The sequence below is a fragment of the Trachinotus anak genome, unplaced genomic scaffold (genome assembly GCF_046630095.1).
Source record: "Trachinotus anak isolate AG129_WGS33_773 ecotype Australia unplaced genomic scaffold, CSIRO_AGI_Tana_v1 ptg000016l, whole genome shotgun sequence".
Classification (NCBI taxonomy): domain Eukaryota; kingdom Metazoa; phylum Chordata; class Actinopteri; order Carangiformes; family Carangidae; genus Trachinotus; species Trachinotus anak.
The window spans coordinates 9,314,548-9,324,439 of NW_027273867.1; positions in this window are offsets into that span (position 1 = coordinate 9,314,548).

Sequence of the window (9,892 nt, forward strand, 5' to 3'; positions counted from 1 at the left end):
CCTCAGGGCATTACCCGCACATGCTGACCTCTGCTACCAATGCTCCACAGATTGCTGTGCCAAGCCCTTACCACCCCACACAGAGACAACCCTCGAGGGGGAGTGAGGGGCTAGGCTCTCTGGCACTCTTAGCCTGGCAAGGCAACGCCGGCACAGAGGGAGAGGGGAGGGTTGGAGGCCTGGACGGACCTGGCTCCACCATTTTGCCCATCTGCTGTTTCAAAGCCCATAATATCAGACCAGACCAGCATATAAATGTGTGTCCTCTGTGGTTTGCATTCACCTGCTCACAGTTTACAAATTATGAGTTATAAAGATCCTGAAATGTGGAAACGTACTGTAGAAGCTGAAGAAACACACAAACCAATGGCAATTTCATCAATATAAGAACAACAGTGCCCCTTTATTAAACAGTCGATATTGATTGGCCAGTGTCATTGAGTTTCTTTATGACTGCAGCTAAAAAAAAAAACTAAAATACTGAATAATTGATTTACATATCTTATCTACATGGTTTGTCAAGTCCTTTTTGGCAAATATACTCTTCACGTGAAGCCTTTGGGTCTGATATTATAAAGGCTTACATATTATAAAATAACAAACCTGTGGGAAATAGCAAATCTGATCCATTACATCTACAGATCTCTCACTGCAGCAAGGGTCGTGTAAGGTTGTACCATGTAACACAAGTAGGTATTAATCAGGTCTCCTTAAAATTTGGGGGCTCTGAAAGTAAAATATTAGGTGAATTTGTCTTAAATTTAAAAACAGCTAGCAAAAACACTGTGTGTGTATCATATCAGTTTTAATACCATTTTAATACCATTATGTCGCCATTTGTTAAACAAATATTCACTTGCAGTTGTCCACAAAATCATTATCATCAATAGCCTGGTCTACAAATTAGCCTACATTTACAGCCAAGAATAAAAAAGTGAAAGGTTACTGCAATACAGAGTTGTAGAGATACTAGTCCATTTACAGTGTTTAAATATAGTTCATAGTAGCTTTAAAAGGTTAAAACAGTAGCTGATAGAGAAATCTTTGCAGCTTGTAATTAAAGTTAACTGTAGTTCAAGTAGTTTGGTTGGTGTACACATAATAGTAGTGCCTTCAGTTTCTACCAAACCCCAAGAGAGAGTCAGACCATCTGATTTGACATTTCTTTATTTGTATTGAATGTTACTGAGCTGTCATCCCCAGCACAACAGTGGTGCCAGCTGCTGGTGGTATGCCCCTCATCATGTCCAACTGAGAGGACAGAGAGGTCGTGAGTAAGTGTTGCACATGCTATACATACACGCCACCACACTCACAAGCATTGATTAATGTCTGAGAGAGGCTGCATCTTAGTTTGACATCTGGGATTTTGGGTATATAATTAATGCAAAGATTAGTGTGTGAAAGTTTAAAGGTACATTACCATGGACTTCACACTTGCATTGTACTTTGAGGAAGGTGTGAACTTTTGGTACATTTTTATTCTTTTAACAAAAATTTATAATTTTGCATATGAAGCATTTTGTATGGGTTTTGTTTTTGTTTTATTCAAGTTAGTTGTGTTAGTTATTAGGACTTAAATATTTGGGGGTGGAGGCATGTTACATGTAAAAACCTTTATTTATTAATGTAGGTAATGCAGGTTAGTCCAGCAAGCCACGGTGTAGAGAGCCCAGGGCCCCATCCATGGTACTACGACGCTCTTAAATTGTATCTAACTACTAGCTACCTGGGTGGGTGTTACATATGCTATCACAAAAATTTAAATTTTTACATTTCTCTTTTTGGTTTTACATTTTCCTCATTTGCTTTGTTGTTGCAGTGTTTCAAGCTTTTAGTGCCACCAAAGCAAATAAGCATATGATGTTTAACTATTCCTTTGATTAATGTGACCCTAAGATTCTTTCTCAATGGCCACATGACCTCGACGACGAACATGTGACCTTAATGATTTAACTTTGACAAGGGTTAAACAAACATTTGAACTGTTGAAGCCTAATGGAAGAGGCAAAGCATCTTCAAAAGTACCACTTACCTTTGATCTTTACATCTAGATGTCATCTGACCTGGATGATTGAGAATCTCGCAACAGTCTCCTATGTTTGTGTGTCTGTAATTGAATAACTGACGAGAAGAGAAAACTCATTTCCCACATCCCAAAAAGCATTTACATGATAATTAATACATGTAATTTGCATTAAGATTTGACCAAGTCAAAGAATGCTAAACCATGCATAAAATCTGTATCTGCTCCCTTGTTTATTCTGCATGGTAACGCTTAAGTCACATCTCTGTGGTAATGGCAGTGAGTGAGCAAAGCCTTTGGACTCTCACCAGTGAGTCTCAGCTCTCATCAAGATCTGTCGCAGCACTCTGCAAAATAATGGACTGGGCAGAGGGAAAAATAAAACAAAGTAGAATTTGCATTACATGAGTTGTACATTAAATATTCATATTGAGAAGTTTTATGGACCCAAAGCATAGCTGCTGGAAAGGGATTTGTTGAAGGGTGAGATGAGGGGAAGGGAAGAGGGTTTACATGCACTCGCTTCCCTCCCATGTAATGCATTTTCATAAAAATCTATTGAGTCTTATTATCTACCAAAGGTTTCAAAAAAAGAAAGAAAAAAGAGCATTTAAAACATGGAGTGCCAGAGTTCAATTGCCCTTGTCCCATTGGTGATGGTGGAGAATTACTCCGCAATACTGTATAAGCTTAGCTGCTCCCGTATACGCACATACACACATACACGAAAGACATTTACATGCTGGTCACTGAAGTAAAGGCTGACACAGGAATAAAACGCTTCATGTTTGAGAACATTTAAATGTAACAATGACTCAATGGGCTTTCAAATAGCTGTTAACCTGCTGGCATGCCATAAAATGCTTTTGCAGAGAATGTCTCTGGTGCCTTTTAAATGCAGCCAGTGTGAACATCACAGCACACTATAAAACAGTGAGATACTTGCTGAATCATTAGACTATCTATTACTTTAATTTATGTATTGTAATACCACCATCATGAGGATTGGAGTCTGCAGTTCAGATTAAAATCCATTAGATAACAAAAGTCTGTATAATTTGTCATTGTAAATTTTCTAACTCACAGTTTTGGACAACTTCAATGCATGAACTTAAAAGAATGAGGCTCAGAAAATCAGACAGGTGGGTGGACAAGCAAGCAGGCAGGCAGGTACAGGCAACAGGTTACTGCACACATGTAGCAGGCGCATAGGGAAACACACAAGAACATCTGGTAAAAGATCTGGTAAGGAACTGGTGAAAAAGGCTGTTTTATGTACAGGCAGGGAAAATGAGGACACTGGCAACATGTGTGGGAGCAGGCAGGGAAGCTCAGGTGATTGAGAGGTGAGACAGGTGAGTAGGTGGACTGGTGGTAGAGAAGATGAAGAGCAGATCACTTTGGTTGGATGGCTAGAAAACCAGAGGGCTGAAAACTTTGGGCAGATGGCCTGGGGGCTGGAAATCTGGAGAGCTGAGGATCTCAGATGGATGGTCCAGTGGTAGGTGAGCCGGGCAGAGCCACTCTGGAGGATGTCCTGGAGGCCGTCCTGGAGGCCAAACAGACAGGCAGAGTTGCTTGGGAAGACAGCTTTGAGACAAGGCAGACATGACACTGGTCAGGTAGGTGAAGACGGGGCTGCTCTGGAAGTCAGAGAGGAGGCTGATGGCACAAGCAGGTCCCCTCTGGAGGTCAGTCAAGAGACTGACAGCAAAGACATGTCCATTCCTGGAGTAGAGCAGGCTATCACCAGCAGAGATGACCTCAGGAGCAGGCTTGACAATGGCTAGAATGGCCTTGGGAGCAGGTTGAGACAGACTCAGACTCAGACCAGCTGACTCAGGTCAAATCAGGAACAGAGAAGACATTAACTGGCACCCCAGACTATGAAATGTTGGAGGGAACGGCCAACTCAGGGTCCAGCTTGGGGTCCAGCTGGGCTTTGATCATGACGTTGGGCAGTGGAGGCTTGCAGTCACTGGGAAGCTGAGGGCCTGTGACAGGGGCAGACAGGAGATTAGCTGACGAGGGTGAAGACTGGAGGCTACTGGGTGTGACGCTCCCTGATGGGGCTGGGGCTCGAGGCTAAGCTAGCTAACTGGCAGGCAGGTCTCTGGGAGGAAGTCAACACTGCAGTTGCAGAAACCACAGAATCTGCAATGGCAGCCATCTTTGTGCATCTTTGTGTTTTATGCTAGAGGCATTTTGGTAGTAGATTTGAAGATCATGAATACAGTAGATCACCACATTAAGTTACTCCACAGAAAACATGAGTTCTGCTGGGTCCTTACTTGGCCCGATCATACTGTTACAGCTCAAGGTAGCAACAAAGGCAAGGAGGGTGCAGTGAAGAAAGTTTATATATGAAGTGAAGAGAATCAGGCTTACAGACAGGTGGGTGGAAAGGGGCCAGACAGCTCAACAGGGAGGTAGGTACAGATAGGCAGGCCGGTGCAGGCAGGCCGGTACTACATGCAGTTTGCAGACCACATAGGGGAACATATACAGACAATTTGACAAGGAGCTTGTAGAAAAAGCTGATTTAAGTACTTAGAGGAAAATGAGGAAACTGGGAACAAGAGTGAGTGGGCGGGGAAGCTAAGGTGATTGAGAACAGGACACAGTTGAGCAGGTGAATCAGGCAGGTGACAAGGAGTAAAGTCTGAGGACATCTGGTGGGTGGATGGAGAGAGGCAGGAAACAGAGGCCAAAATAAAGAAGGCTGAAACAGGAATCTTAGCAGAAGAGATGTAGAATCCAAAGGAAAAATCATGACAATAGACTATATGAGGAACCTATAAAATAAAATCAAACAGGAGTGAATGAGTTAGTTCAATATCATAGTCCGATAAAATGTACAAAAATTTTCTCTATTTTCAGACAAAAACAAAGCCTTAACAACTACAAATCACTTGACAACAACAGCAGTTAACATGTCAGAAGTCTGAATGTCTGAGCCTAATTTGTGATATTGCACTGAAGCATATTCCTTTGGCAAGAACAGTTTTCACAATAGCTTTCAAATCTATTGTATCGCTAAACAAAAATGTGTCAGGATTCGTTAAAAAGCTTGGTTACTGTCAGTGTAATTTGTTTTATCTCCTCCATTTAATTCTCAGTAGAGCTACTAGCACAATGACAGCTTGTACTGGGGAGCAAAGTAAAGCTGAACTAAAAAAAGGGGCATATGACCATATTTCAAAACAAAATCTATTTTAGATTAAATCAGCACCAATAATTTTGCTATACAGCACAGAAGAAATTACTGCATATTGTCTATTTTTTGTATAATTCTCACACAAACATTAGGGAGCTTAGTATTGCAGTTTTGTTTTTTGTTTTTTTGTTTTTTTTACAGTAAAAAGCCTTTAATGCAACTAATATTTCCTCCCATAATAATTATCTTTGCTCTACAGGCACCAATAAGTTTCTGTGCCAATGTGGAAATGTGTGTGTGTGTGTGTGTGTGTGTGTGTGTGTGTGTGTGTGTGTGTGTGTGTGTGTGTGTGTGTGTAATGCCTTGCCCTTCAGTAGCAGGTGTGTTTTAACAAGCTAATCAAACTGTGTCCACCTGTTTTTAATTCGAGTGAGACGTTTTTGAAAGACCTGTGGGCAGCTGGTAAAGGCTGAGGATTACATTCAGCAACTGTAGAACACATGGCTACGCCACGGAGGACGCACACAACCTCACACGCACAGCTGTGCACAAGCACACACACGCACACACCTTATATTTGTTCCGCGTTACACTGCAATCCAGCAGGTTCAGGGGAAATGTGATGAGCTGAGCTGCTGCTTTGAGAATGCTTATTAGGTTTCTGTCAATAACTGGCTTTCCATCCAAGTATTTTGATCCAAAATATTAATTGAATTAGGTGGGCTGAACTGAAAAGGCAAATCAGATAAAATTTCTTCATTATCACAAAAGAAAAAGTTTCGCAGTTTTCTTGAGGTAGAAATGCCTTTGGCAGATGCATTAAAATGCATTTGGTGAATTGTTATTCATATAGTTGTGTTGATCGTTAGTCATTGTGTATTTGAATTTTGCCATGTGCATTTTTAAAAAGTAAAATACAGTCACTAACAGCTGACATTGAAGAGGTATGAAATTGGCCATCAACCTCTCTTCCTTTCAATCCATTTTTTAGTGGTGTTTTCTGCTTCTGTATAACATTTTATGTTTTTAAAAACTTATTTAAAAAGTTTTCTCTAAATGTTGCATGGCTCAACTATCCATGCATTAAGTCATGTCTGGATAACCCTGCACGTGTATATAGATGTGTTTGGTTGTTTGTGTGTGATTACGTGTGTATAGGAGAAACCACAGACTTGCCCAGCACTTAATTCTGCGCCTCTGCTGTGCCAGGACATTTCTACCTCTTGTCTGCAGTATTGATTCATTCATTTCTTTTGCATTTGTCCCTCCATTCTTTCTGCCCTCCTCCTTGCCCAACCCATTCTTATTATTTTAATGATGACAGACTTATGCATTGGCCAGGCGCATGTAGAGTAATTATGGGGAAATGAACCTGCGGGATGCATGGGCCATTGACCAGCATATTGTCTTTGACTGCCACCACAAGCAATTAAACTTAAGCTGCTCAGCGTCTATAGAAACCCCCACCTTTCTTTATCACTGCCCCCACGCAAACACACTCATACTGGATGCAAGGTCGCCAGAGAAGAGTTAGTCAGCATGTTTTTCTTGGGCTCCGAACAAATTTAACAACATTATGCTTTCTAAGAATAAAAAAAAAAAAACATTCTTTGCATGAAAGGGCCTGATTTTTCTCTCCTCTTTTCTCTCAATACCTCAAGTGAACACGCAATCCTTTACCATGCTTGAGACAGCGCAGAGGCTGACATGATCTTGGCTCCCCAAGTGTGGACTTCTTAGTCCAAATACTCTACAACTGTTTTGACATGCTTTTATCAAACACTTCTGCTCCATGGCCGGCAGCGAGGCACCGACAACAGGGATATAATCCATCTGTCGAGCCATCTCTGAGTCACAGAGTGCTCATCCAGTGGGATGGGTGTGGAGAGCTGTAGCTATGGTTGTTCACTTGAATCAGTCTTAGGAGGAGTGTTAGTAAGAAGTTAGCCAACCCAAAGCTGGAGGGATAGAAAGTTAAAAAAAAAAAAAAAAGAGGGTAAAGAAAAGGACATGCTACACTCATAAAAATTAAATGACTCAACAGAACCATCATGGATACTTTGGCTTGTACTCATAGGTGGAACCATTTTAAACACTACAATCCTGAGAGGTTCATGTAGAACCTATGCTTAATGGTTTATCCCTAACTTCCTATAACTAGTTATAACTCAGTCACTGTTAGAAGACGAGTCATGTTGTCCCAAAGCTCTGTCAGAGTCCCTCACAAAACCCTGTGCACTGGCTGGAACCTCCCAACTATGTTCCAGAGAGGTTTTGTCAAGGTTCCAAGTAAAATAAGGTCCAGAGAGGGTTGAGATAATTTTTTGTCCGACTGGTTTCTCTTTGAAACTTCATGGCAAATCTTTCATCAAAGAACTTTCAATGGTCCTGCCATCTTTGCTTAAACCCAGCAATTATTGATTCTTTGACCACTTAAAGGCAGCAGGAACAAGCTATTAACACAACACAAGCCTATTATCAAGTTGGCTTTACAAAGTTCTCAAAAAACAGTTGCCTGTTTGCTCATGCAGCAGATACAGAGCAACAATAGCATTTATTCATTCTTACTGCTAAATTTTCCAACAACAGCTACTCCTTGTCTGTTGTGAAGTGCTGAGCAGTTAGCGTAGTCGATATTTAGAGCTTTTCCAGTGAAAACCTTTAGTCCTGCTGCTTCCTGCTGTGCCAATCCCAGTATCAAACCACAGCTGAAGAGCTTCCCTGGTCAGTCTGCCACTGGCATGCTGCAAAATTCATCACCTTGGTGCTGGTCAAAGCCTTGCGCAGCTGAATGTGTAAAATGGTGATAAATGTGCCAGCAGTTGGACCTTTTTATGTGACTGATACTAGCTAGCTAGTGTTCCAGCTAACAGACAGATTGGGCTTTACAGTAATGGGCACGCTACTTTTAAACTATATAGAATTAAACTGTCATGCAATTAGATTAATTATCGAAGCATTTCACTTTTCTGGTGTCACTATTATATTTATACACTTCCTTGATTAATGCACTCGCCTGTCTGCAGAGCTGATTTGTATAAACTGATTATCCATGTCCTATGTTTCAAAATGCCTGATGTTAAAAGCTTATTTTCAAAGCTGCTTTGTTGTTTTCGATTTATTGTTAGCTATTCCTGCATCTGACTGTGGGATTAATAGTGAGGTGCATTTAAAGAGGGAATAGTTAACATAAAAACTACAGTCTCGTGGCATGCAGTATGACATTAGGTACTCAAGGGAAATTGCAAGTATGCAAAGCTTGCATACTAATGGTATTAGTATGTGTTTGTAGAGCTCTTTGAAAGAACCCTTTGAAATGATCTGAATGTGGCTAAATAGATACTACATTCCCATCACTTGAATCTGTTTTTTCCACTTGTCAGTTTCCTAATTGGCACTCAAGAAGACGCTTGTGTGTCATTCAGTATTTCCTTTCTCACTGAATGGCAGTGAGATTGCTGATGTTTTGGTCGGTATGCACTCAGTCGTCCATTGATGTCCTCTATGACAGAGTAGGGCATTCTTCCTGCTGGGTTTGCATGAAAGATGTAAATTATAGGAAGAACTGGCCCATAGCATAATTTCTGTGCTCACATTTATCAGATGTGACAGATGACACAAAGCTTCACATAGCTAACAGCTCCAAATCAAAGATCCTGTTCTGTTTTCTTTTTTCATCCATTCAACATGATGTTTTTCTAATATCTACACATTTAGGTTGCCATGTTTGTGTGTGTGAGTCTATGTGGTTGAGTGTGTACATTTCTGGGTTAGTTTCTGCAAACAGTCACATTACACAAAGTCTCACTGGAACTAAATGTGAGTGCAGAGTTGCATATTTTCTGGATTGCACCCTCTAGCCATTTCTATCCCTCTCTGCTCTGAGAGCGATTCAGAGCAGTGGATTAGTGTTGGGTTGACTGTCAAACAAACAGGCCCACTGCTAGACTGGCGCTGTGGCTCTAACAGACCTCTTTAGTGTCCTGGGAATGTGAACACATATTGACTGAACACCTGTAGGCCAAGGTTTAAACTGACTGCTGACACTGTTTCTGAGGTGAGTGGATTTAGGGTGTCACAGAACCCACAGGTCACCTGTCATGTCAGGGCTACCACTCAACCAGTATAAATAAAACCTTTGCTGATTTCCAAGCATTTCAGTTCCCTTACTGCACATGTAAGTTACAAACAGTTAATAAATGTACAGTTTTTGTTAACGCGGGGGGTATTCTTGTATTTGGTCTGTTATTTTACTGAGATGTCACTCAGATTTGGAAAATGCTGTCTATCACAAAGTGATAAAGTGGAAAGGAGCACAAGCCTTCTATCAATGCTAAATCCTAAGATCAGCATGCTAACACACTCACAATGACAACACTACCATGCAGGTTATTATGTTTAACATGTTTAGCATATTTCAGTGTGTTAGCATGCTTTTGCTAACTGGGATTGAGGATTAGTTTTGGGAGTATTTGGTCACAAACCAATGACAGATAAACCCCAACCGCAGGTCAATTCCTCATGACACAGCAGATTCTGAAATTTTCTCAGAAATCTTTAGAAGCTCCACAAAAATAGTAATAGCTAATTTTCCCTGAGTGTAGCATTACTGAAGCCAGGTACAGTAGGCCAGACAGAACCAGCAATTTGGACTTGCTTTGTCATAGATGCCCTTGGAAATCCCTGTAGCTGTTGTAATTGACAGAACA